This window comes from Lipophrys pholis (assembly GCF_963383615.2).
Source record: "Lipophrys pholis genome assembly, chromosome: 7".
Classification (NCBI taxonomy): domain Eukaryota; kingdom Metazoa; phylum Chordata; class Actinopteri; order Blenniiformes; family Blenniidae; genus Lipophrys; species Lipophrys pholis.
In genome coordinates this window covers 10,833,784-10,840,935 of record NC_137638.1, presented here as the reverse complement: position 1 = coordinate 10,840,935, position 7,152 = coordinate 10,833,784, and positions in this window count along the sequence as shown.

Below are 7,152 nucleotides of genomic sequence, written 5' to 3'. Positions count from 1 at the left end.
TTTAATAGTTAGGAATGAATGCCAGAACAGTTAATAAAACAATCAAGGTTTCTCAATCTGATTAGCTGGCACTGACTTGAAGTTTCACCACATTGTTTTAAGAAGCCCTGAATCAGGAACTCTGTGTGTTCTGGACTGTATTTGATTTCCTGGTGCGCCCTCCGCGTGCAAAACACAGATCCGACTCCTCAGAGCTGTGAAAAGTAGAGGTTGAGGTTGTTGAGGTGACACGCAACCTAGTTATCCACCGAATCAACCCTCTGATTGGATGAGCCCGCGTTTCATCTGCGGCCTTCAACCGACTCATCAGCGCGCTCGTGACAGCCGGTCCACTCCCGTGACATTACTTCACACTGAATATCGTTGTGAGTTCCTCATGCGGCTTCAGCTGATTAAAGCCGTCTGTAGGAAGTGCCCCAAGGCAGAACACAAAGATTTCATCCCTCGTGTTTCTTCTGTTAATACTCCTGAATTTGGAAGAGGAAGCACAAAACCAAACACAGAATTTCTCTTAAAAGGAAATGGCTTGATTCAATTGGCTGTACAAGATTACAAGTGGAGGTGTGACTTTTGAACAAACAGAACATGTCGTTCTTGCTTCTGTGTATGTTGAAACAGCTTTTGTCTGACGCTTCATGTTGCACCAGACTCGTTTTACAATCAGCTGCCATCTGGGCGGTGTTGTTTTCTGTGAGGTTTGCAGTTGTTCAATTAGTTTATACTTGATGGTCATAGTTAGATTCCGATAGAAGATTTTGTCTCTCCAGGTGTTGTCCGGGAACTTTGTACTGTCTAAGTAAGGACTGAACCAAAACAGGTAGCAGCCTTAATGAAGAAAAGAATTACTTTAAAACACTAAAATATCGGAATCTGTCCAGAAAACTGAAAATCCATCCAGGCATGTCAGAATGCCGACCCAAAATGAACCAATGACAATACAAATAATCAAATTGAGTGCGGTCAGTGCTGAGAAGGCCGCACGGGGTTCTTACTGTATAAAAGACAACAAAAAGAGTGACGAGGGAAGAAACTTCACCTGTGTCATGGCGAGTAAGGCTGGTCAAGTTACACACCAGGATTGTTTTTTTTCCCACGAATAGTTGACAGATCGGAGGGCGTTAATGTTGAGCTGCCAACAAAAATGATCCGTTCAAACCTGTTTTCTGATGAAGAAAGAAGATCTGATGGAAATATGAAGGTTATGATGGTTGTTGTGTCCCTGGAAGCAGCCTCTGAGATCGTCTTTATTCTTGGCCAGAGAGTCGATGCTTTGCCTCTTTGCTTTGACGGTTGCCTGCTGTAAAATCTCTATTTGAATTGAACAATCAGGTCTTGAAACTGAAATATTTCAAAACAAAACTAAATCTGTCTATATCCTGTCTGGCAATTCTGTCTAGTTTCACTGAACATTGAAAAAAAATCTTGCCAAGAGCTAAACTAAGAAAGGTTTGGGCTCGTTATCAACGACTCTATTGAAAAAAAAAAGAATAACTGTCACTGTAAATTACATAAAAACTATATTTCAGCATTTTAAAGATGATCATTGAAGGTAAACCATAAGTAACAATTCACTTGTTGTCATGTTGCCAGATATGATGATTTACATTAAAGTGAGTAAATCCAGAAAGCACCTGCTGAAGAAGTACTATGTGGTATCTGGACTGAAGCCTTATTTAGGCAAGTGAAGCATTTCATTTCCCCTGAATGTTTTTTTTTTTTTGATGGAAGACTCCATGACAAGACATCAGACTGATAAGATCATGCCTCTCAGCCCCATACCCCACTCCTCCTCAAACTTTCCTCTGCTCAGGTATGTCTGGAACAAACTTCCCCGTGCTGTTGCGGTTCTCTCTGTCTCTCTTTTTTGCAGATTTCATGCTTTTGGAATGTGAGGCGTTTTCCTATACTCAGCATATTCCTGCTGGAAGGGTGGAGGAGGGGGCGGGAGCGAGGGACTCTGGCGGGGTCTGCTTTCAATTACACCCGGCTCTGCGCCGGCCTTTTGCTCCAAACACCGAGGCAGCAGGGAGACCTTGTCCTGACACAGCTCAACGACACGGGTGCCGCGGGCGATATTTAGCACCGAGGCTCCGAGCTGCGTACATCCTCTATCTCTGGGGAAACAAAAAAAAAACACAAACCAGTTCCTCCAACACCAGCTTTGTGTGCGAGTCCCTGCGGAAGGATCCCGTCCTGGAAAACAGTGTGCATGCAAGCGTGTGAGTGAGAGGCAGCAGGTCTAACCCTCCAGGGAGGCCTCCACCTGAGATCTGTTTGTCCCTGGTGATCCTATTTCATTAAAGATTATTATTTCTTTTTAATCTAACATCACCACATACAGGTAGAATACCTCATGTAAAAACGACCAATCTGCACCAGAAAAGGGTTGATATGTGACCACCGTATGCAGATAAAACAAGGAAGCATCCTGGGTTTGTGTGTGTGTGTGTGTGTGCGCATGTGTGTGTTTGTGTGTGCGTGTGCATGAAAGCAGTGTTCAACAAAGATTTGTTCTCGCCCAACAGCTGACTTCCTCTTAAGACAAAGATCACACCTGCGATTATCATACGTTGTGAAGCATGTGACGTGCCTAAAGTATTTACATCCTGATAGGAGATTTTGAAGAAGCTGAAAGCAGCTGATTGTCAAAAAAGCAGTCTGAGTACAGCGTGTGCTAATGTGTGAATCATCCATCATGTGTTAATTTAGTTGAACAAGCGGTTGTGTTATTCCCCCCCGGGGCTCAGATTGTTTGGCCAGAGGCATAATGCGCAACAGATACTGCGAATGCTTCCTTTTAATTCGAGTAATTGTCATAATCAGGAACGATTTACTTCAAAATGATTTCTCTTTTTTCTCCTGAACTTGTTCCTCCTGCTGTATATTTATTTACCTGGAGGACTGACTAAATGAATGTTATTTTTGGTTTTGGCGTTTCCGGCATCACAGGCATATCTTATGCCTGTCGCAGGCAGTGTGATTAGACAAACACGTGGGCCTGGTCAGCAGCTACCATGAGATCATCCACTGACCGCAGCACAGCTGGACTCTGGCCAGTCCCAGAGGCGAGGCGTCCGGGCCTGGAAACGGCTCAGCAAGCTTCACCCTGACTTATTACATGTTACTCTGCGCTTAGGTCAGTTTCTGTGCCCCAAACTTTGTACTACCCTCACTCTGCTTGTGAATTGTGAGAGTACAAGGTAGTTTCTGTGGGCGGCCACGGCTTAAAAAAGCAGAATAAACACCATCTACCACGACCAGTCATGCTGCCTGGAATATACGGTAATAGTTAAACACAACATGAATATAGAGAATTGTCTTTATACTATCTTCTGTAGTTTTTTTTCCTCGGTTAGTAGTCCCACTTAAAGTGGTCTATGTAAATGTGTTATCATGGTTAAAAACACATTTTTCAAATCGTAACTTATTCTTTGTTATAACAACAGTTTACATCTAAATGCAATAAAAACGTTAGAAAGTATTTTATGGAAGATATTTTTTCAGTACTTATTTATACTCTTTTTTTTTTTTTAACTGTTAAACTTATGCTTTGGCTTAGTTTATCATTATCAAATTAATCTTTAAAACAAATTCAATAAATAAATATTCTAAAAGATGAAATACTTTTACAATCTTTTCCTTGAAAGCACTGATTTACATGGCATATGGGAGGACTGACCAATGTTATTACACTTCTTATATAATTTCGCTTTGAAGGCCTTGTAGAACTAATAAGTCATGTGATCACTACAGTGTTGAGGTTCAGACTCTACTTTGAGGGGGAGTTCACTCTTCTCAGGTTTGCTCTTGAATAAATTAAACCCTGATGTGACTCTTGTGCTTTTCGTATAGTGGACGGCTGAATGCTCATTAGTGAGTGCAGAACGCAAAAATGAAGTCTAATTTGTACAAAATTTGTACGTGGTGGGATTTAAAGTGCTACACTTTTCTAAATCATGACACACGTTCACAATTAAAGGAATTACTGACCCTGTAGTCACACAGTGGTACAATTTGTTAACATTTATGTCTTTAAGTCGGTTACTCTTTGTGGTGCCACTGTATGAGGGGGAACTCTGCTTTAATACAACCAGTTTTAATACAAAATATATACTGCCGATAATCGATTGGTATGAAAAGGAAGCAAAAGAAACTTGAAGACGGAATATGTAAGATTTCATTCTACTTTCTCAGAGCAACTCGCACAGTTTTGGCTGTTTACTTGGTTGTTAGTCTCCAGTCGGGTCGTCTATTCAAAGTGTGTGTCTGGCCTTTCTAGATCCGGGAGAGGAAAGATGCTGGAGTCACACACAATAACGTCTTGTGTTACGTACTGATGTCGATGGGCTGGGGCTGGTGTACTCCAGCAGGCAGGCCTGCAGCAAAATACAAGTTTGTAGACCATCTGTTAATCAAATAAAGAAAAAGTAATTGGTGTAGCTTTGGAATGATGTTATTTTATCTTCAATTTTCTTTAGTCTTTGAGGTCACTTTTAGGACATGATTCACAATGAACACGGCAGCCTCTGTGGACCACCAGCAGCTCTACTGTTTATTCTCAGTTAAAAACAAAACAAACAAAAAAAGAAATACGAATAATAGTGTTGACTTTTAGTTGATACTGATGCATCATTGTGTTTGTTTGGTGGTTTTTTTTTTTTCCCCCCAAAGAAAGCATGGAGGACATGGTGTCTGTTCTGTACCTGGCAGAATGTTCTGGAATGCGGGAGCACTCGACATGCTGTAGCCTCGGTTTTGTTTTTATAGGCTTCACACAGGAAGCTCACTCTGGTGGGGCCTCATTCATGTTGTCTGAAAAATGCTGACTGCCGCCCCCACCCCCACCCCCCACCCCTCTGGCTGCTCTCCAACACACACACACACACACACACACACACACACACACACACACACACACACACACACACACACACACACACACACACACACACACACAAACACACACACACACGCTGTACTACAAGTAGCCATGATTAGCCATGATTTGTTTAACTCTTAATTTTAAATGAGCCTAAAGCATGCCTTCATCTACAAAAGAACTGCTTTTCCCAAAGGAAACATCTAGAACATCTCTTATCCACCCCAGAGGTTACATGAGTCCATATGGGTCAGTGTGCAATCAGGTTCAGGTCCATGCCAGTAAATAGACACCACCATATGAATATAACCAAAGAGTTCTTCTGCCAAGGGAATCCACCGAGCAGATTCAAATGTTATGGTTTATAACACTCAAGCTTTACTCAGTCTCAAAATTTGGAAACATATCAGGTTATAAAGTCAACTTAGGCCCATTACCAAAGTGGAGGAGAACAGTCAGATATCATCCGTCATACGACACAGAAAACCACCAGGGATTAACATGAATCTATTGCAGAGGTTTTGCACTGCCAAACTTTATGTATTCCCACTGGGCTGCTATTAGAAGAGCGTTGTTGTATTGAGTGAGGAAAGTTGTTATTGATGCCAGAGGCCCAGAAGGGACAGTTCTGGAGAAAACATCCATTAGATCTACTTCACCAGCCTATCTCAGTCTTCACCTCTAATCCAGTTCTTACTCATCGGCTCAAAATGTGGCATCAGTTTAGCCGGCCCTTGGACCTTTCTTGTTTATCACCAAGATCAAGAAACCATGTTTGCTCCATCAGTGATGGAGGAGACTTTTGATATTTGGTCAAGAAGAACAATAGGAGCAACATCTAACCTCTATATTGACAACAGAAATCTAATCTCCACAAGTTTCTTCAGGTATTTATGAATCAAGAGATTTGGTGGCCTCTAATTCTGCTCACTTTCCATTATGTCCTCCTGAAACTCTGCGAAAAGCTATTTTTAAATGTAACGTCGACACAAAACAAATAATAAGCAGAATGTATACGTTACTCAACACATCTAATATGGACAATCTGGACTCTCTCCGCCGTCTTCACTGGACCAAAGAAAGACTAACCAAGATTAAGGATTATATTGATCCTATGTGGGAATGTTGCAAAGCAGTTGCAGCCACATTACTACACATCTTTGTGTCATTAGTACACAGGTTTCTTTTTAATATGGTTTCATCGATGTAGTCAAGATGATTTTCTCTGGTGAGTCAGACTGATAATACGGTCAGGCACACAGGAGGTCCAACTGAGAGACATAATGTACCAGAGGGTAAACGGACACTAAACACGGACGAAGGAATTTACTCTGCAACGGAAAAAGGCTAGAAACGAACACGATGTTTGAGATGGAAACGTGAGAGACAAACTGGCAACTGACAGCACATGTTTACATGCTGGGAGTGGAGACACTGCGAGCCAGCTTCAACAATCGACCTGTGTGGTGGTTTTCTGATGAGAGCCGGCTGCTGGGTCAACATAGACCCGAGGGCTGGGCGTCACGCGTCAACGGTCGCATCGTCCAATAACTGCTTCATGTATGGGCCAATATGGTACAACTTCATTTTGAGGATATGCTTTTAAGTGGAACTGTGAAAAAAGCACATCTGGAACCTGAGCATCATTGATGATCGGATTATGGATAAATCTACCAATGATTGACCAAATCAACAAACTGCAGATGAGCACGTTTGCTGGTTCTGAATGTAGATGTGTGTGTGTGTGTGTGTGTGTGTGTGTGTGTGTGTGTGTGTGTGTGTGTGTGTGTGTGTGTGTGTGTGTGTGTGTGTGTGTGTAGGATGTTGATAAGGCTAAACTCTTTTTTTACATTTTCTATATTGAATCATAAATGCTTACTGAATAAGAGCTTTGGTTTAAGTCTGTTATTAAAGCGAGTCAAGGAGCTCAGAATCAGGTGAAATGGTTTAAATTGTGAACTTTACTTTGCAGCAGAGATGCTAATTGACACTCATTAGTAAAATAAGGAGCCGGAGAGTCACTATGTTGACTTCCACTACTAATAACAATATATTGATATATATGTAATGCATTCCGACGTGGATATTTAATAAAGTGTGTACATAAAGCTTTCAGATAATCAATCAACTGTCCCAAAATGTTGAGGTGAGCAATGAACACCTTCAGAATAAAATCACTGAAACTGCAGAGGAATGCAGCAACACCACCATCCTGAGAGGCACTTAAATTAGACCATTAAACATCACAGCTTTCCTGTTCATACACTCCTCTC